We start from the raw sequence: 21601 nt of genomic DNA on the forward strand, positions 1-21601 counted from the left end.
AAAAAGCGGACGCACCGGACAGGATGTTTGCGATCGGCAAATATTCCGGTAGAGCCAGCCAGCGATCAACCGATTTCTGATTTCATTCCCCGCCTTTTAGCTTCCCGGACCGTTCTCGAGTCCAGTTCGGTTTTTTTGTGCCGCTCAACCTGTGCGGACAGTTTTTCCCGATGCCAGCGCAGGTTTTTGTTTGCACGCCCATCCCACGGTCGGTGATTTTTTCGAGCACCTTCACCATAAGCCCATCGGATCAAGTGGAGGAAAATCCAAAGTCAACAAAACCGTCGCTAAACCGTCTCTCAGGAATGGCTTCGGTTTGATTTCCCTTCCGTCAGATCGTCTTGCGTATGTGTTTGTCACCCTTTTCCCTTTTATCCTCACGGCCAAATCCCGTTTTTTGTTGGTCCAACTCCAAACGTCCAGCGAACTGGACATCGAAAAAATGTCTCCCGAGTCAGAGGGACCTCCATAAGACCTGTACCTGTTTTTCGATGGAGAAAATATCGAAATAAAACATTGAAAAACGTCTCTGAAATACAAAAACACAACAAAAAATAGCCCTTGTTCGCCCTGGTCGAATCTTTGAGTGAGCTTCTGTTCCGCAACGTGCACCGGTTGCCCATTTTTGGAGCTGCCCTTTTTACATCAATCCGGAGCTGTTTTTTCCGCACGTCTTATGCGACACGTTTTTAATTTTATTTATGCTTCAATGTGTGCATCTGATTTTTTCCTCCTTTTCTCGATGTTAAAAAATGTATCTCCCTCCAAAGTATCTGTTTTTAATAAAGCACAGCGGTTGCAGTCGCTTTAGCATTTTCTCGAACCTCGAAGATCACCGAAACCAAGATCACGTCAGAGTTGCACATTTTATTACCGCGAATACCCCAAGATGGAGGCTGTTCGAGGGACAGAGAGTGTGTGGTGTGGCAGCATAACACAGGACAACCGGAATCCTCCACGATCGACACATACCTGGCGGAAAGATTTATCGGTAGTTAAGGCAGAAACGAAAACGGTTTCCGAAGCAAGCATCAACAACCGCTCGATCGTCTGCCTTCCGGCCGTTTAGTGCTCGATTTCGGCTCGTTAAAGCCTATGGATCTTTAATCGGTTGCCGGCTGACATTTGGCCGATGGATGTGTGGGTTCACGGGCTTCCACTTTGGCTCGCCACGGTTGGCTGGCTTCCGAGAACGCGAAGGATCCGTCAACGCGCACGATGGAAAAGCAATGCGTTTCACTTCGCTCACTTTCACTTTCCAGCACGATATTAAATCGTGCCACCAGACAATCGTCTATTCAGTACGCTCGTACGGGTTGTCGTAAAAAAAGGCACGGATGGAAGGTCCGGAGCTGGATGCTCCTAGTTTGGGGAAGTACTTCCAAGCTGCATGCATGAGACTCCCACACAGTGAGCTGGAGTGCTCTCCCGGTTTTCATCCCGGATCTGCCGCATAGCCAGCGTGTCATAAATCCATCACGGCTAGGTATGATTTGCCTGTGACAGGGTTATGTTTCATCACTGCGTGCCTCGCCCTCCGACGCGTCCCTTCCCCCGTACGATAGGGTTTTGTGTTGGTTTGTGAACGATAAACCCAAACCAAACGAAACCCCAAAGGTAAGGCAAGGCACGTACCGGGCGAGGTGTTTTAGGAGGCCAGATCGTTTGTTCAACCATCCGACAGCGATTCCTACGTGTTGCATTCTTTAACCTCCTTTTTCCTCTCCACCCTTTTACCCTCGAACCAAAACAGCCTTCCACTTCTTCTCATTCACGGGATGCTGTTCGTAGGGTGTTTACTGCATTTTTATGGTGGTAGCTGGTGAGAGAGTAGCTTTCGATGTATGTTTGAGTATAAAACATCCATTAAGGAAGCATTTAAAAAAGCGTTCCCAACTTGCTGCAATCGAACTAAGGAAGAGGGGCCCTGAACGCGTGTTGATTGCTGATGCTGGAAATGGGGAACTTGACCTTCCGGAGGCATATTTCCGAGTGATCGTAACGGCGATCGTCCACGATTGGGTTTTTTCTTCGCCATTAAGGGCACGGGTTGTATTATTGTACGAGATGAGAAAATGGAATAATCTCTTGTACCACTTGTACCGATTCACTCGATGGCATCGGTACTCGGAAAACCAATCATAATTGAAAACAGCAGACTCATAAATATTAATTGTACGATTTCATAGCGATATTCGATTAAAAGACGTGTACTGATTTGGTAGCCGTTCTAAAAGATGTAACCGATCTCTTCTGCGAGCCTTTCTATTATATATTTCACTCAACCTATACTGAACCGTCGAATCTTAAACTTTCCCCACGTTAATTTCAAACACTTTATTGAAGAATTGATTGATCACTGTTTTTTTTTATAAAATCATCTAAATTTTACAACTGAAACTCACTTTAACTAACACAAACAAAACAATCATGTACACATCTGTCAAGGTGTATCCATCAAAGTTGTACAACAAGGTTTTAAACCACGAGGAAATCGATGAAATATCAACCATTTTAAATACACCGTTATTGTAACTATTAAATTAAAACATAACTCTCAAGTAAAGAGTTAAAATCATAATTATTTTCCCAATCCCTTCTTCATCGAGCATCGCGGGGGCGTCAAGCTAGTAATTTATATTGAAAGATGCGAAAAACTCCATTCATTCGTAACGGCAAACAACTGTTGAATTGTATTAAATGTTCCATGAGCCACACGATGATGGTTTGATTGAGTTTTAAAACACGAAGCAGAGAAATAGAAAGCGATAAATATTTGCCGTTTCGTTTAAATTGAATACCATCTGTTCGCTAATGACACAAGTAAATGTTTCTTCGTCTTAAACTTCAAATCTTTACCTCCACACAGACCATCCCGCAACAGAAGAAACCCTCGGTCTCGCAATGCGCTCCGAAATAATTCATCCCCGTGTTCCGACCGTGGCTCTAATATCCGAACAATTCAACAATTCAAATCCCACCACGAACACTGTCCTTCATTCATTCATCTTTCGTTCCCGAGTCCCGTTGCGTTCTCCATTCTATCGTTCGACTGCTGCCACTGGCCGGCGGTATGTGGCAACATTAGTATGTTGCCTTCCTGTCCTCTCTTCCCTTTCTCTCTCTCTCTCTCTCTCTTACACCTCACTTAGAACACCGCGAACACCAGGGAGGGGAGGAAGCGACATTGGCACCGGATTGTCTTTTTCCTCCTGCAAACCCCGATTCGTTCGAGTTGGTTCCGCTTTCTTTCGATCTTTCCAATAAAATGGAACAACAGAACGATACCTCGGGGTGGTGGGATGAAAAAAAATAATAAAAACACGAAACAAAACGCCATCGATCCACCCCGGCCGCGTCCGAAAGGCCGAGTCCTGCGTCGGTCGGTATGCCATTAGTTTTCCACCGCGTCTTCAAGAAACCGATCGGCCTTTTCAGCCTTTTTCTCCCCGATTTCGCCTTACCTCGCCGTTCGTCCACTCTTCCCCGTCCCGGGACCGTCGTCACGCCGATTTGCTGCTCCGTCGATGTTATTTATATTCATCGAAATAGACATGTTACTCAGCGGGTGTTAATTATATTAACAACAGCTCGAACAATAGAGGGACCCACAACTTCGGAGGTCCCGGCGGCTCGTCGACTGAACTGCCGTTGCCGCCCCCGAAGAGCGTCGCCATGTGGCCAAGGGGGTTATGTGTGTGAATGCGTGCGCACGCGGATACCAAAGCGCATCATCTTCATCATATTTGTTGTAAGCTCGCGCGCACAACGGGGGCTTAAAATGTCTCACACGACGCTTTTCGGAAGGCATCGGCACCCGGGTTTGCCATTTGCAACACATACCACATGATCTACGTCATCGGTGGCTACGCTAAGACGATCTTTTTCCTGTCTTTTGTTTTTTTCTGCATGGATCAGCAACCATCAGAAGGTTGTGTGAATGATGCTTCCCTATTCTAGCTCCCTGCGGTGTCCTCAGGGTAGGGTGATTTTGTGCACGGAAGGAATTACTGCTCCCTAGGTGGTAAAGATGCACCTCTTCAGAGATGAATATGCACGTTGTTTGCGGTTTCGAATAGCTTAACCGACAGCCAGCGGAGATCATTACGTCCTATTAGATGGGGACGTACTGCGAGGTACTGGTACCTAAGCAAAGGCCTGAGAACGCCATCCTAACGACTTGCTTTTCCCCTTTCACGCAGCAAGCATAGAAATTAGCACCTTTGCACTGAATAATTTGCACAAAATAAGACTCCGGTCAGCTATTTAACGCCTTTCGCTCGTCAACTTGCGCGGGATGGGAAGGAAACGGAACAAGGTGGTTTCCATGTGGGACGAAGAAAACGAGGAGTTAACCGCATATACACGTACCTACCATGCGTACTGGTTCGTGTACACCCCCTTCGCTCTGATTACCTCCCTAATACACACACACACGCACAACCACACATAGATATACATGAAGTCATACCTTAATGATTGAGGAAATTGACTGTGAAAAATATTATAAATGATACAAACGTGAGATGCAGTTTTCTCTCCGCAAGCAACTGAAGGTGCTGAGATTATCAACCCTGCCGGGTAATTGATGGGTGTGTGCGGCAGGCGGTGGTGCTCTCCTCCACCCCCCAGGAATGTCGATGTCCTCCTGCGTCCTGGTCTCCGGTCGCCTTTCCTGCTCGATTGTGTCGGTATGTCGGTTTTTGTGGTTTTGGAGGTCGCGCTCTCAACCGGAGCCTGGGCGTGAAGCCGCCTTGCCGCTGATGGGTTTGTCACTTTGGCTCGTTATATGCTTTGTGTCACCGCGAGCAGTGGCAGAGTCAATCGGCAGTGACGTGCTTCGTGTTGGTTTTTCTTCCAACCGGTTGTTCTACTTTGAGTTATGAGTGCGTTTTTTTTTACCCCATTGCACCACAATGGGACGATGATTTACATTGTGTGACTTGTGTATGTGCTGAGAGATGATGTGTTTTGTTGATTTATAAAAAGAGAGTCTTTTTATTTCTTGTCGATGAATATAACTTAATTTTTAAACGTGTTTTTGTACTCACTTTTCTATTGATGTGGGATAGTCAAATTTTTCCATTGATTTCCCCACGTGGTCTGATTACTCCGATATGCAGCTTGGGTTCTGGGTTTTCCATTAAATTTCCACGGCCCTTTAGTTTTCCACTGGCTCTAGTGCAAACAAACCAAAAAATTGGGTCGGAACGAGTTCAAAGCCGCGCATCGGCGGGCGGCAAATCGAAAGTACATAAAATCGGTCCCTAATTGGCAGTTTAAGAAAGGTTAATTGACCATTAAAACAGCAAGAAATGAGCGCACACAAACACACACCCACACATGCACTATGCGAGCACGCAAACGCCACGCAACGCGCGGCGAGATGTAGATGTAGAGGAAAAGTAAAAATAAAATACCACACTACAGCTCTCCCCGAAACCGAGATTCTGGATAGGAAGTTGGTGTGCAGAAGGGTACAGGGGGTGTAAGCGACCACCAGCTAGAGTATCGACTCAGTTTTCCCGACTTGCACCGGCAGTCAATGATGAGAAGGCGTTAATTTTCGTTCAGAAATGTGATTGCTTTGATCTCTGAAATGGGAACTGGCAATCGAAATTGGATTTTTGGCCAGAATTAGCTGCAGCAAAGCTGGTCAATTAATTAGCTGTGAATTTACAGTCGTGTTTTGACGGTACAAGTTAAATCGTATCCGGGTGCAGATTGAATCCGTAAATAATGATATTTATTAATCGAACTAGGAGATGGCCAAGTTTGGGGTGGAATATTTTACATGCATTGGGAAAGTTATTAGTCGAAACAGGAGATGGCTTAATGAAGTGAGTGTTGGAACCGCTGTAATGTATCGGTCCAACGAAGCTGTCAGAACGGAAACGTCGCCGCGATGGCGATGTTTTGGAAATATATAAAAAGGATCGAAGGATGCGCCTTCGTCCTCTTAGTAAAAACGTAAGTGAGAAAGCCAGACAATTTTTTGGCTATTGCGATTACAATAAAAAGGTGTTTTCACAAAGGCAAGAAAAGCTGGACATTTTATATTCTCGCTCCACGTAGAGGCCGTTAAAGATTGTCTTTAACAGTGAGGTTTAAGATGTTCGTGCATTGGGTAACTGTGGATGAAATTTATTAAACACCTATTAAAAGTGGGTTTAACCCCATTAAAAGCAGACTCATAAATACATTCCGAAGTTTTTAAAACCCCTTGTTTACATCGTGCTGTGGTTTAAGAAACTACTCTATTGTTAAAATTGTAGTCAGCACGTGTATTATTATTTTGAAACGAAATTCAAGCTTAATAAATACATTTCTTGAAAGAAACAGATACAATGTTTAATAACAATATTTTACAAAATAAAATAAATGATCAATTCAAACCACGGCAACATCATGGCACTCACATTCCAAGGCACTCACAGAGCACGATATCCTGTTGGCCTTGTTTTTCTCATGTGGATTTAAAGCGAGACAAATCGATTCGTTTCATTCATTTGATCGCACTTAGTGTTCATTTCTGTGTTTTAAAGCAACCGTGTTGTCTCTTTCGAGCGCTTCCATCTCACTTGCGTTTCCTTTTATTCCTTTTTGTTTTTGAAACGTTTCCATTTCTCCCTGCTGGTATACATTTTTGATAACAACTCCCCAGAAAGGATAATTTTGTTCAGTTTTTTGTTCTTATTCATTAAGATTTTGGTATTTTGTATGACTTTGCTTTGTCTACCATTCAAATACATAGGCAGAAAATGATCTCCTCAAAACGTGCAACATTCCAACACGGACAGCTAACCTTCGAGGAGGTCTATATCATCGTGATTTGCATTCAATCGCAAAGTATCGTCATCCCCTGAGGAGGAGGACATAGGAGGAAAAAAAGTCCCCAACGACAACAACGGGGGCACACAAATCGCTGTTATTAGTGGCACATCGTGTTAGTGTGCAAATTGGCGATAATCATACACGCGCACACCGCAGCTCAGGTGCATATAATGCAACGTGTGGGGTCGCCACACATCGTATGCTGGAGTCGCTAGATTTCTCGTGCCGATAATGGTGTCGACAGGGTGGAAGTGGTCAAGTGGAGCTGTAGCAGCAGTGCATAATCTATGTTTAGTTAATTTTATCTTGGTTTGTTGCATGATTTTGTAAGAAGGGAAAAACTACTTCCTTAAAGACTTTTACGGAGTACGTTTTGTTATTTAATGGAAATCATAATGAGCAAAAACTCCTATGTGTAAATTATAAAAATGTTAAAACACATATTACTACAAACAAGGTGGATTGACGTACTCGTTCGCATGTACTAGTAGTTTGTGCGAACGTGCGGTTGGTTCGACATGATTGCTATGCTAATAAATCCTTATCATATTAAATCACTCGCCCTGCAAACGGCGCGCACGTTCCTCCCTGAGGCCGCACCAGCGTGCGGCCATGGGATCTGCGTGTCAATTACCATGCCCACGTGGGGTTTGCACCCCAACCCGTCGGGTGGATTGATGGAGTGCCAGCGAGCTAGCTGATTAAACGTAATTTCGATCCGTTAATTTAATGAATGAGGTACGAGGTGTGCAGCAAAAAATAAATTAAAAAAACAAAACACAACGAATAACATGTGAAAGGAAAAGAACAAGAAACGGAGACCTTCAGCGGAGGAATGCAAAGAGCAAACACAACACAAGCCCACATGCAATTCCGCAGGAAGTTGACGGAAACAATCGGACTTCAAATCGATTGCTGGCAAGGAAGTGGAACGGGTTAGGAACGGCAAACACAACCGAGCCAAACAAAGCGAAGATTCACCCTCCCCCGATGGAACAGAGCGTTAGAAACCGAGCCCATCCGGTTGCGCTCAAGAGTCACACTCACACACCCCCGACGCTCACCGGAACTGCGTCCCGATATCTCAATCGAACACCGATGGCGGCGGCACGCATCCGGTGATAATGAGAACATCAAACAAATCAAAATTCCTTCCCGACCGCCCGACGGCAAGGCTCCGGGGAGGCCGCGGAAGGGAACCTCGGAAAACAACCGAAAAATTGAACAATCGATACCCGCCGGTCCGGTTGGATTGTTTCGTTTAGAGTGCGCGCGTCAAGCAATAAAACGCATGACGTCTTACTTTTGGTTATCTTTTGTTTAGCTTTCGAATAGTCAAATTAGTTCGGCAAACAGTGACCCCGTGGGCGATCCTTCTGGGGTTCGGTACGGGGGTGAGTGGTTTTTCTTGCCGATGGGTTGGTTAAGTTTTCCCGCTTCTTTTTTTTCTCTCGTTCCTTTGGATGAATAAAAGCAATCAATCGTTCTAAGTTCCGACGAGGGTGGGAAAAAAAAGAGTGAACCTTGGAAAGTCTTTAAGGTTGTGGTATTTTGTTTTTTTTTTAATAAAATGACACTGACACCAAAATTTAATGCCAGTCAGTTTGTTTGTTTTGGTGACAAACCAAAGCTATTAATACTCATCTTTCCAGCGCTTCTTCTATTTAACGAAATTAATTACAAACCCCGCACACACTTGGAAACCGCAGACATCAGACAGAATGTAAACAATAAAATTAAAAAAAATTCCCATAAAAACCCATCCTTATCTAATCGCAATCGATAAGTGAAACGTAAAAGTGGGTTGTCACCACAAACGTACCAGCGTGGACGAGAAATTACTCATCATGTGCATTACTTCTTTTTTTTCTCAATCCTCAGTACCGCACCCGACACTGTGGGAGAATAGTTTCGAAGGCATTCGTGAAGCCGGATGGACGCTTTGATGGCTTTGACTCATCGCCGGGTGGCGCGAATGACGAAGGATCAAAACAAAGTGGAGAAAACTCCGAAAGGAATCGTGTTGTGTATCGAATGAATTGAATGGAGGATGAGTGGGGGGACAAAGTGAAATCGGTGGGGGGGGAATTAAATAACCTAGCTTACCTCCACCAACACCACCACCACTACCACTAATCTTGGATGAAGCTCGTCTGACGCAGGATGGCTGTGTCATGGGAAAATGTTGTGCTCCTAATTGGTTCCACAGGTTCCGCGCGGTTCTGGGTCCGCACCATCGGTTGAGGATCGGCGGAGGGCCGACCAGCGGAAAACTGGGAAGCATAAATGGGTCCGCGCAGCAAACAGAGCAAACAACAATTAATTGTTGGCGCAAGAAAATTGACTTGCGTAAGCAAGCGGTCTTCAGCCCGTCGTCGTGATCACCGCCACGTTCGGTGGAGCTCGCACCGGTGCCACTCGATCTACGCGGTAGGTTCCCATCGGCGGACAAGCAGAAGCGAAAAGCTTTCCGCACAAGCACCCTACAAATCTCCCCCTCCTCCCACCCCCCCTTTACGGCAAGGAGAGGGATTTGATTGTCACCCGAAGCTTGACAGAAGGAGGTTGACAAAAAGGGCCCCGACCCGATACAACGGCGAGTGGCTTCAAGGCATTAGGCTGCTGGCAAGTGTTTACTCACTCCAAATGGGTGCGCGTGGAATGGAACGGTAGCAGGGTGAGGGTGCTGGGGACAGCTGCAAAATGAAATTGTTCCAGAGGAATGCCAAGGGGTGTGTGTGTGTGTATTTTTTTATTTAATATTTACTTTGCGGTTTCCAAGCAACCTCCGAGCGATGAGTTCAGAAGGCAACCTCAATGCGGCGTGAAGTCTGAAAGGGTTTCATTCATTCGCGTTCCGTGGAGGAAAACGAAACGATGGAGTGCGAATAGATCAACGTGGATTTGGCTTTTCTTGGAGTATGTGTTGCTCCATCGTATGCAAATCGGCATGCGAAGGCGCGCGCTGACCACCGACCAAGCCGCCGATTGCACCTCTTTCCTCCCACGGGGCGAAACACAACCACCCACAATTTATTTGTCCCACACTCGTTCGTTCGACAACGCGCACAACAAAGGCACCGACTGTCGCACTTCGGGTATGTTTCTTCTAGCCGCCACCGGCGAAGAGTTCGATTTGCCATCAGAGGTCACCAGAGATACGGACCGCCAGAGAAGTTGTTTCATAACATTCCCGACCTCTCCGCCCGCGCGATCACGATGATGCCACGCGTGTTCCCACCCCCATCCCCCTGAGGAGGGAGGAAAATGTGCGTGAAATTTAATCCTGCGGTACGTATGAGCGTTGTTTCGAAGGGTTAGCAAACGTCTCGCAAATGTATTTTTCATAAAGAGGCGCGGAAAGTCCATCCCTCGAAGGGCTCGAAAAAAGGTGTGAACATAAAACGGGGAAAGGACAACACGCTGCAAACACGCTGATAGCGACGAAACAACGAGATGGTGAACCGGCGGAAAAACTTATTAGCTGTAAACGTGTGGAAGGCATAAAAGAGCTCGGTAATCATGCAATAAAACGTAGTACCCATGCAGAAACCCCTTCCATCATGTTGGTCCTGAGACTTCAACGGTTTCAGACTAGCTCATCGATGTGACCTAAATGGCATTGACGCCGATCGAAGGATGTCGTACGGGTTGGTCCCTTCGTGCGTTCCTTTCCCATCCTACAGCGCAAGTCTTTCGTTCGTTCCGCTTATTACTCGATGGGTTTACGCTATCGGGTACATCCGTTGTCGGCAAATCTCGTCCTGATTTATTCATCATCTCTTTTGAAGAATGTAAATCTTTGTTCGCTCTTTATTATGCCTACCTATACCAGAACTTACTTTATGGTAGCGAGCAGAAGTGAAGCATGGAGCATAATTACCGGCTCTGAGCATTTTCATACAGATTTTTTAATATTATTATTTCTACGCTCGCCGCATCAAGTAGATCACGTTAAAGTGCGACGTGGGTTCCAATCCTCCCAACCTCCCCGCCCTCCCCCTTTGCCCACCCACATGGAGATGAGTAGCGAAATCCCTTTGATGTTGCTGGCTGAAGCGGCGCGCGAAAAGTGACTGACTGAGAGAGCAATTATAAGTGGATTTTATTCCGCGGCAGGGTTTTCCCTCGTCCCCCGATCCCGATAAGGGCCAATGTCGAGCTGCTGTCGCGTTCCGGTTCGAGGTTAATCATTCAAATTCGTAATTCCTCGCGTTGCGAAAAGGGCACGAAGGTGGGGGAGTCTGTGGAGTTTCACCTGCTTTGCTACCGTTGCACTAAACATTACTGTGGAAGTTCTAGGTGAAAATATGGGGGGGCATGAGAGTACCCTTTCCTCTCCACCTTTTTTTTATCACCCCCTGGTAAAGACTGGTGACGGAAAAAAAGGTTAAAGGATTAAGGCTCTGACGCGCGCTGCCCGATGATGGGTGATGTCTTATGACTTGCCCGCGCGTATGTTATGTATGACGCGGGCGAAAAGGGATTTTATGCTTCCGTCGAGGATAATTGGAAAAATTGGATGCATCACACCAAAACCGAGCCGTTCCGGGGCTCCGGGGTAGCGGTTTCGAGTGAAATATTAATGAGAAAATTCAATTCTTTCCCCCTGCGATTGCAGTCATTGAAATCCCGCGTTGCCTATGAACGAAACGGGTTAATTGGAATAGCACGATGAGAATTGAACGTTTAAAGAAAATGCCAATAAATAGATGTAAAAACGTGCACAGAACGATTTATTGCCAAGCGTTCCATCAAAAATACAAGCACTCCTGCACCAGGTCGGCCATTAACGTGAGCCAAGCTCGTTCGGTTCGGTCGGGCATGAGCATTTTACCATCGCATTCGTTTCGCATGAAGCATTTACCGCATTCCGACGGTTTCCCCGTTCGACCGATTCTGTTTTCCCGTGCCGGTGAGGACCCGGGCAGCGGGTCAGTCTTATCAACACTTAAATGTTTGTGCGTAATGCTACATTATGCAAATGACCACCCTATAGCCCTTCGTCTCGGTGTTTATCGTTCGCTGTCGGTTGTGCAGATCGTCCGCGGGCTTCGACACTCTCCTCCCGAACCGGGGGGCCACCCGGTGCGAGGGCAGCGTGGAATATGTGGTTGTTACACCGACCACCGATCGTTTCGCTGACGCCGAGATTTTCGTATCTTGTCGATGTTATTTAAGGGTTTTTATTTTATGCTCTCCCTCTGTTACGGGTGCGGGGAGCGGAGCGGTTCTTCGCTCGTCATTTAGTTTCATCAAAATGCGAACACAAGCATGCAAAATCGACGACGGGTCGGGGTCGGAGGGAAACAATTTCTTATGGTTGCGGTTTTAGAGCTTTAACCGTTTCGTTTCGTTCAGGCGCGACCAATAATGCTGCACACCATTATCATTTCGTTCGTATGAAAACGTTCCGTTCGGAGGATTGCAAGTTTCGTTTTGTAGCAATATGAACGAATGCATCTGCTTACGGATGCTAATGCTGATAGATTTCATTTGCAAATTGTTGTGAATTTGTATTATGTTCGATGCGAGAAGAGCATTGGTTTGCCATTAAAGTTGAGCGCACGCAGGAATGTTAATCATCTCACATATACAAATTCCATTTAGTTGTTAGGGTCATGACAAGCCAAGAAAATGACTTTCAGCTTGTCCACCAGAAATGCAATTTTCTAGAAATGAATTTCCAATTGATTGATTGCTTTTCTTTTCAGCCAAGTGCTTCAATTATTATCTACAAAAGTGAGTTATTAAATGTTCCATGTTTGTTTATTAATAGTTTAAGTTGAAAACAGGACCGGATTTTATATTTAAATTCAAAATGGCAATTTAGAACAAAACTAAGTTCACGAACTTTTCGATTCGCCTTTTATTTATGGCTGATCGATGCCGGTGGTCCACGATTAAATTATTCGCCGGGTGGAGAAATTCCGTAGCATATCTCACACCTTTCAACCACGACGGGCCGCACACAAAACCTGAAACCACAAACCGAAGATGGACCGCCGGAACGTGGCGATCGATCCCTCCCCGACAGGAATGCGCCAACGATCGTTGCGTTTGCGGCTATAATCCTTCAACTTTACGCCAGATTGCATCCTTCTCGGGGTGCATTCTTGCACCCCCGCTCGTGGCCGGAGGTGGAGTTTACTCTTTTTTTTCGGTTATGCATTGATTGTTTATGAGAAATAAATTATCCACGCCGCGGCCCATTCGGGTGTTTTATTATCATCTCCCGTTTCGTTCGCTTCGATCCGGTCAGGCAGCCATTTTGCAAAAGGTGGCCATGTGGTTTCTCGTTTCTCCAACCGATTGTGTGTGAGTGTGTGGATTTTTTCCGGCAGCTGGCGGGCAATAGCCAGGACATGTGGGCAAATGTGATCACCGGTTCGGGGAGGAGGTTATTTTCGAAAAATATTACCACATCTTCATCGGGATGCTTCCCTCCCGAAACGGCATGGACAATGGTAGAAAGAAGGCGTGTGATTTAATTCGGAAGGATCGGACCGGCACCGAGGCCACCTTTGCTTTGGCCGGCTTGAAACGATCGCACTTCCAGAGGAACCGTAATGGCCACCAAACGAGTGATGCCACCGGGAGGCGGTGGTCCGAAAAGGACCGAGCATTCATTCGGCGAGGACAAAGGAAAGGGACCCAAGAAAGGGGGAAAAAAGCAAGAAAACAAGGAGGAAGATTTGGTGAAAATATGTTGAAACAGCAAATTAAAGATGCTACACAAATTATAGCGCACGATACGATTCGGCCCAAAAGCCGGGCCCTTCACCGTTGGTCCTTTTCTTGAGCCAAACTGACGAGAAGAACGGGCATGGCCAGAGAAGAAGGGACCCGGCGGTAGCTCCTCGGGCTCGATAGCATCGCAAGCCGCAAATTGGTGCCGGTGGTGGTGGTGGCGAGGCCAAAGAAATTGATTCCTGGAAAAATCTGCCCGAAAAGGTGGTCGGTGCCGTTTGCCTTTTCTGGTCCGAGATTTTCGAGCCCACACAGTTATTTAAGGATAATTATTTTTACTTTGTAATGGCCCGGCCGTGATGAGGCAGAAGTTCGCGGTTTGGTTAATGTAGTCAAGCAGCGCTTATCTAGGATCAGGATTGCGAAATTCCCTTACATTTTTTACAAGTACCGGTTGTAATTCTTCCTTCTCGGGCCGGTTGTGGCAACAGCGTGCGGCCATTTTAACATATCAGAAAGGATGACCTCTGATTGCCGCGTAAGGGAAAACATGTACACCAGTCAGAAGGGATGCTGATGGTTTGTTTTTCCAAAAAGGGGTTGACTCGTTTGAAAATAATCCACATCCTTGATACTGGAATATGTGCATGTGTGTGTGTGTGTGTGTGTTTTTTTTATTGATTTAAACCCCCGACCCCGCACCGACACGTGATTTCCGGTGTCATTTGTCACCGAGCGGTTCAGTATTTAACTTTTGCGACAGTCTGGTTCGGGTTCGGCTTGTTTGCCTGCCCTTGTTTGTTGCTAGCGCCTTCTCGCTCGCCCGAACGCGCGCTGCAGTTAATCACAATGTTAAACACTAATTTTCATGTCATCGGGCAAAATCCGGACACACGGCGGACATGCTCGTGCTGCTGCACGGTCGCTGAAGCGAAACGTCCCACGATTATCCCGCATTGGACTGGACACGCACTTTGACGCACGGGGAAGATCGAGGGGTTGTTGCGAGGGTGCTGTGATGTTATTGCAGTGTTAATCGTCCCTGGGAGAGGATAAAATAACGGGGTGTAGCGCTCACGACCTCCACCTCCCTCCCCGGTGCACGTGTGTGGCCAGCCCTAATTAACCCATCGAGTGTGCGTCGCGCTGATGCGGATGCATAATTCACCCTATTTTTTCGTTTTGTTTTTGCGCTCGATTTTTGTTTGGTTTACTGCTGGTCTTTTTTGCAGCTCAAACACACACGTATCAATAATATACAGGAGAGGGTTATGGTTTTTGTTGCACTTTGGTTACTGTCGTTTGATAAATTGGTTTGCTCAGCTGAGACCTCGATGATGATTCGAGCAGTTGCATCTGTTTTGGCAAACAGCGAGAAGAGTTTTCTCTGCTATTTTCTGTTAGCATAATTATCGCTTTTTGAGTTTAACAAGTATTTTCATAAACAATAGCAATATCGTAGAGCAAACAATCAAGAAGCGCTTTATGTTAGAAAAATCCTGAAGGATTAAAACCAATTGGTTTGTTGTACTTTTCCCACTTGATAAGAACCTCATTTGTGAGTTGAATTGAAAAAACAAAATCTCAAGCACATTTTTAGTACAGCTTCGTTTCAAAAGAACATGAAATGATACTTGATACTTGAGTTTGTATTTTAGAAATCAAGAGATTACCACGTGTCAAGTACTCTAAGCAAATAAACGCACCACAAAAGATTCATTTCAAAGTTTTCCTTTCAAAACCATATTCACTTTTGTGGACGAATATTATTTTCCCACCCATCGCATCAAAGACGCACTTAGATAGACATTCCCATACGAAAGACCGGGCATCACCATCGGATCCCTTTCGTCGGCCCCTTTTCGGGAAGCCTCTCCCACTTCCTGCAAGCGTTAGCAATGTGTTTCCCCTTCGCGAACTTTCGGGCTTGTTCCCGATCCCGAGGACACACAACGGCGCAACCCATCCGGAACGCATGGTGGAAAAAAAACATGCCAACAAGGACCCTTTAACCGCGTACATATCAAGCGGGGAATTATCATTGGAAACCCCGCTGGAAAACTTTGCGCAGCGGCCACGAGTGCGCAAACCGCTGTCGGGAAGCGATGATTGTTTTTTTTTATTGTGTCACCACCGTCTCGCGTGCGCACATGTATGTGTCTGTGTGTGGTGTGTGCATTGTGTTCTAGTTGAAGTACAATACCCGGGGGCCCCGGTGGACCGGGGGAAAGATCCCGGGGCGCAAGGCCATGGCGGAGGCCGGGAACGCCATGTCAAAATCAGTGCCGAAAGACACAGAAAAATCGGTCGTGTACGGGGCGAGATTTACGCGCTCATTCAGTTGTCGTCCTGCGATTCTGCGGCGAGGAAGCCGCTCCTTCTGACGGGTTCCACGTGTGCGTGTTGGTGTGCAGTTGTGCGGCCTGGTTCGTTTGCTGGTGGCTGACTACATTTCGTCAGTGTGCCGACCGCTTTGGCAAGTCCAAGTCATCCAGCGGTTTGGCTGCGGTGAATTTTCCACCACTGGCTGTCAAGGCTGTCTTCGGGGTAGGGAAAAGAAACACTGTTGTTCAGAGAAGACAACTTAACGCCTTCCAAAAGCGAGGCGGACTTAGTCATCAACGGTTGGCTGAAAATCTCATCAACAACTCATCGCCTCCGAAAGACGGAATAAAACGGTGGACAGCGGGGCAGCATCTTACCAAACAAAAAAACCCAAAACCCGCTAAATCCAATTCCAAATTCCTTTGCTATCCCCACATCCCTAGCATCCCCTCCCCCCACGCTCCATGGCCCCTCCGACGATCGGGCGAATGAACACCGTCATCTCGCGTCGTCCCACCGTGAGCTCCACGTGAGCTCGGGGCGTTCGTGCGCTCGTGTGTGTTGGTGTCTATTGCTACACGGTGACCCGTTTTTTGTTTTCGGGGGGAGGGCACTCAGCGAACGCGCGTGAAAGCGGCACCAAGCGCGCGCGCGCGCACGCTCCATCGCTCGAGCTCGAAGCTCCGGAAAGCTCCATCCGGGCCGGCGGGATCGCGCGAGCTAGAGAACTAGAGTTTCATTTCGCGCGCGCGGACTGACACGCAGGAGTCTTGACGGCTGCTCGGAAGGAAAACTCGGGCGAATCGGCGAACGGCGGAGGTTTCTGGGATCGAGTTTTTCTTCTTGCGTGTGTCGTGTTTTTGCAAGAAAGAGGAAAAGGAAGATTACAGCGGAAGTGTGTGGCACGTGGTGGACAGGGAGTGAATTACTTAGTGGAAGTTATTACCAAAACGGAGTGAAACAATATTTAAAAGATATTTTCAACGAAAGTAATAACCATCAGATCCATCAAGAAAAGGGTCCCAAAATTCTGCATCGTTTGTGACAATTTTAAAAACTGATAAAAACCACTCGTCTGTTTTAAAATTAATGACCTTCATTTGTTATAAACTCTGGCACCAGTGTGTGAACGAATGAATAAAATTACGTCCCAGCCGGATCGAAGGAATTTGTTACCGAAATTCCTCATCGAATCCCAAGGCAAAGCCGGCTCGGGAAGGAAATAGCACATTTGTCTGCTGGCCAGCAACGCATCTAATCGATAGAAAAACCCCGTAAAGACGTCGAGGGGTCCGATATTCCGGCAAGCTGGAGGAAAAAACGAACCCGAAACGGCAAAGGGAACCGTGATCGAACCCCGAAACTGTCAGCGAGTGCGAGCAAGAGCGAGGACGCGTGAGTTCCAGCCCGTGAAGATCGGTCCTACGCTGCGCAGCATCGTCCGCAACACCACATCAGCCTCGCCGACCGGGGGGTGTCAAAGACGGGCCGAGATTTCGACCAATCGGAGGAACCCCGGGGATCAGCGGTGGTCAGAGCGCGTTCAGCCAACACGTTTTGGCCATCTTTGGCCATCGGAGAAGACATCTGGGCAGCGCGCTTGGGAAGGCTCGCACCAGAAGCGATGCGGAGGGTCGCAAATCGACACATCTCGAGCCGCTACCGAAAGGGCCCGTTACGACACCGTGTGAAGATCGAGCGAAGCTGAATCGAATTACCGACCGAAGTGTGAATGTACGAACACGCATCCCGTGCGCCTGTGAGCGATACTGTCGTCGGACGCATTTTCAGTTGACACTTCAGCTTCCGGCTCGGCACACAGCGCTCTCTGCGCCGCGGAGCAGTGCATTCCTTGGGGTCCAAAGGAATTTCCCCAAAAAACAAACAATTCAATTGCTGGTGAGTGCTAGTGTTGTGCAAAGTGATCCCCATTTGAGCCACTCTCCGGTCAGTGGAGAGGTGAGGAATTTGAGTGCCATCGTTCGGGAGGGGCGTGGACAGGTGGGGCAGGATACGCACGCACAACAAACGGTTGAGTGTCCTTTCGCGAGATGCAACTGAACAGTGACTGGTCGATCGGAACTGGCACGCAATGGATTGAGCAAGTGATCGCGTTGAAATCGCTGAACTGCATACGAACCGTGCATCGGGTGTATCCTTTCGTGAACCGTACGGCACCGAAGGACACTGTCTCTTCCAGTGGCCGGCCGAAGCAATGAGGAAAAGTTGGAGGTGGGAAGCGGGAGCAGGAGTTGGGACGTTTTTGTGTTTGGGGCTGCTTTTGGCTGCTCTGCGAAGGTAAGGATAGTGCTGAAGAGAACAAGATGAAGGAATTAACAAAAAATGTGGTTTTAGATGAAAAACGTGCGATATGACAAATTTTATTTAAGGTGTTTTATGTCGTTTGTAATTATGGAAAATACTATAACAAAGTTTTATGATTTAAAAATGTCTGGTGCTAGTTGTCAACCATAGTAAAAAACGTAAAGTTAATGACAAATTTAAAATAAAAAACATGTGTGTTAATGTAAACAGAAACATTCACATGGGAAAGCAGAGTTTCGAGAAAAAGAAGAAGAAGAAGAAGAAAGAAAACAACGATTTGCTAGAGATCCTGTTAACTAGTTTTTACACTAGACCTATTAAATTAGTAAAAACTTTTAAACTATGCCTTTCAACGAGGAAAGTCACGCTCATGTTTTATTTTTGTTTCCTTTTGTTAAAGAATTTGTTCATTTTTACGCTAAGATTCCGTCATCAAATTATGCGATTATTTTCGTGTGATACCAATTGTTTAGCTTTATTTATTTGGAATGGAGTTATCGGGCAACGACTTTTTAGTACTAGGATTAAAACATTACAACGTGTCAAATTCGTTATGAAAGGGTCAATTTAAATTTCCAAAATGAAGCACATTGTTTAACACACGAATTAGAGTATAGTTGCAAACAATGCACGCCAATCAAATCAACCGTATGATGTAATGATTTTGAAGCTGGTTTTGATCCAAACATTAGGGAGAAAAATGAAAACTGCAAATTTGACGTATCTAACTGATTAAAATGACCTATGCTGCAATGCAACTACGCGGCTCCTTGTACAGCTTGAACCGCTGACCCGATTTGGTTGCGGACGTGACTTAACTTTGCTTTCCCATGTTGGGCATGCCCAAAACCGCCGGATTTCGACTCGCTGCTGCTGGAGACGGAAAGTAAAACTAATTCTAAGTTCAATGCACGCCCTCGGAGGAGCTACAGAAGATAAACGCGCCAAAAAATACCTGGCGCTAAGCGCTGGAGGCATGCTGCACGTTTGCCCGTCTTTCCTGGGGCACATTAATCAAGATTTATCAGCTTGCTGGACGGTTGCCAAAAACGGAGCGCTAAGCAATGGTGGCGCGAGCACAAAAACAAAATCCTTGGCTGCATGCTGCGTGCCAGCAAGGAGGTTTCCCTCCGGAGCCACAACCACCACGCAAATCGGCCGTAAATCAACTTTATGCAGACTATAAAACATTTGCCATCAAGCGTGGTGCAATCGTATGAAATCGGGGCTCGCAAAGGGGTAGTAGAGCGCATGGCATGAGCAAACATGAGCAAACTAGCAATAAGAGTAATCTAAAGTGCAGTGTTGATGCATCGGCGGAAGCTGCTTCTGATAGATGCGTCTCGAGATGTCGACAAGCGTGATGTCTTCGTCGCCGGGGAGAAGTTGGCTCGTTTCGTTTAACCTTCATGTAACGCAAAATATGATCCGATAAACGCAATGGCTGAGATGAATACAAATATGCACATTACGCTGCACTCGTGCTCGGATATTTCAAGATCCACAACGGAAGAAGCTAAGGGAATGAAAAGGAACAAACAAACACACAAAATAGCACTAGCAGCATCTACTTTGACGGAAGTGAAAGATGTATGGCATGTCAGTTGTCTACCGGATGAGAAATTTGCGCCAACAAACTTTGCTTCTTGCGAAACGAGAAACGAATGAGCTGCACGTTGGCCCAGTTCGGTTCCCATAAGATGGACCCGGCGCGATAACCCGGCGCTGGCAAACAACGCAGTGTGCAAACAGAGGAAGCTTGATAGGGTGCGATAAGGGATGGGAAACTGATGCACCCTGCAACACCCAGCTACAAACACGCACTGCACGTCCTCTAGCGCACAGCGCGTCCTGCAGCAGATCCCATCCTTTGGCAAGCTCGAAACGATGCGTTTAGGCGATTAGAAGGACGTTTTCCACGATCCATTCACAATCCTCAACCGGATGCGAACCGAATGCAACCGCCACGGTCACTTTTCCGGACCCACCGAGCTGTGTGGCCCTTTGCGGAACGGAATCGCGCTGCCGAATTGCATCGTATTGTGACAGCATCCTCCGTTGGCTTCGATAGTGATCTCGCTCCGGTGGAACGAGAGGGTCGGATGGGCTGGAAGCGGCGGGGCCCTGGGTTCTCTGGACAATCCCGACACAGCCGGCGAGTATCAAGATCGGGAGATCGAGATAAACGACAACGACAAACTGACGATGATGACGATGGCAATGAACCGTTTTTGGCAGTGATCCGAAGGGATTAATGACATCAATCGAGGGCGATCTACAATCTTCAAACCCTCGGATATTCGATACTGGCCGTACCAAATTTGTTTTTTTTTTCCACTCAGCGTGTCTTTATGCTTGACTCTGTGCGTGTGTATGTATGTTTGAGCTGCTCATGTCTTTACGTGCCACTTAATCGTCGCCGAGACGTACGGGTGTCCTAAGCTCTAGAAACCAGTTCGGAAGTGGATCATTTCGAGCGATTGAACGCTTGACTTCGACTTGGGTCGTGTCGACGGCACACAGTCTTTATCTGGTCATTCATAATTTTGGGAGCCAGCTCATTCCAATCCTCTGGCGTTTCTACTCCTGCTGCGTCTGCTCCACGTTTCGGTAGACTAATGGCGCTTTTGAAGAACATGATTTAATTACGCCAAAAACAAAGCTTCCAATGAAGTTTGCGCCGTTTTAACAGCCTTTTCTTTTCGTCTTTAAACATTCACATTTTACACTTGTGGAGGAAAAGCCCTGACTATATCCTTTCGAAATTCCCAACAAAAAAAATCCTCAGTCTTGCGCCTGGGAACTCTGCACGAGAATTATTTGAGAAATCTGTTCCAAGCTTGTTCCCATGCGTTACAAATTTTGTTCTCCCAAAATGTTTGCTCTTCCTCTCCTCGTGCAAAGGCGCAGAACGGAATGCATGTTGCACACACCCAACAATCGCTGCGTAGAATGTTCGGTTGATGGCCCGCTTTTTTGCGCGGGAAAACTGAAGCCACTAACCATCAGTTGACCGACGAAAACCCGAGAACATTTCTACGTGGGTAATTTATTTAAAAAACAAAAACAGTTAAAGAAAGTTGGTCTCATGAGGAGGAGGAAAAGCTCCCTGCTCGAAGGGAATACGCGTACTTTGTTGATCTTGATTCTCTAAACTGCCAGCCGAATAGTTGGAATTTTTCTTGACCACGAAGGATGACCCTTTTCCCGCGATTCTACCGAACCGCCCGCTCTACCCGCTTGACCCCAAAGTCGTCGTAATTCCGCAAGTGGCCGCAAATTAGTATAAAGTTTCATCGCTACCACCTTCGCCTTCCTATCGACCATCGGCGATGCAACTGGGAACCTGGCTACCCGATGCCCAAGGGCCACGCACTGGATGCCACAGTTTTATTTTACCCTTCGCGCTCGGTCCGGCCGTACATTC

This window comes from Anopheles coustani, chromosome 2 (genome assembly GCF_943734705.1).
Source record: "Anopheles coustani chromosome 2, idAnoCousDA_361_x.2, whole genome shotgun sequence".
Taxonomy (NCBI): domain Eukaryota; kingdom Metazoa; phylum Arthropoda; class Insecta; order Diptera; family Culicidae; genus Anopheles; species Anopheles coustani.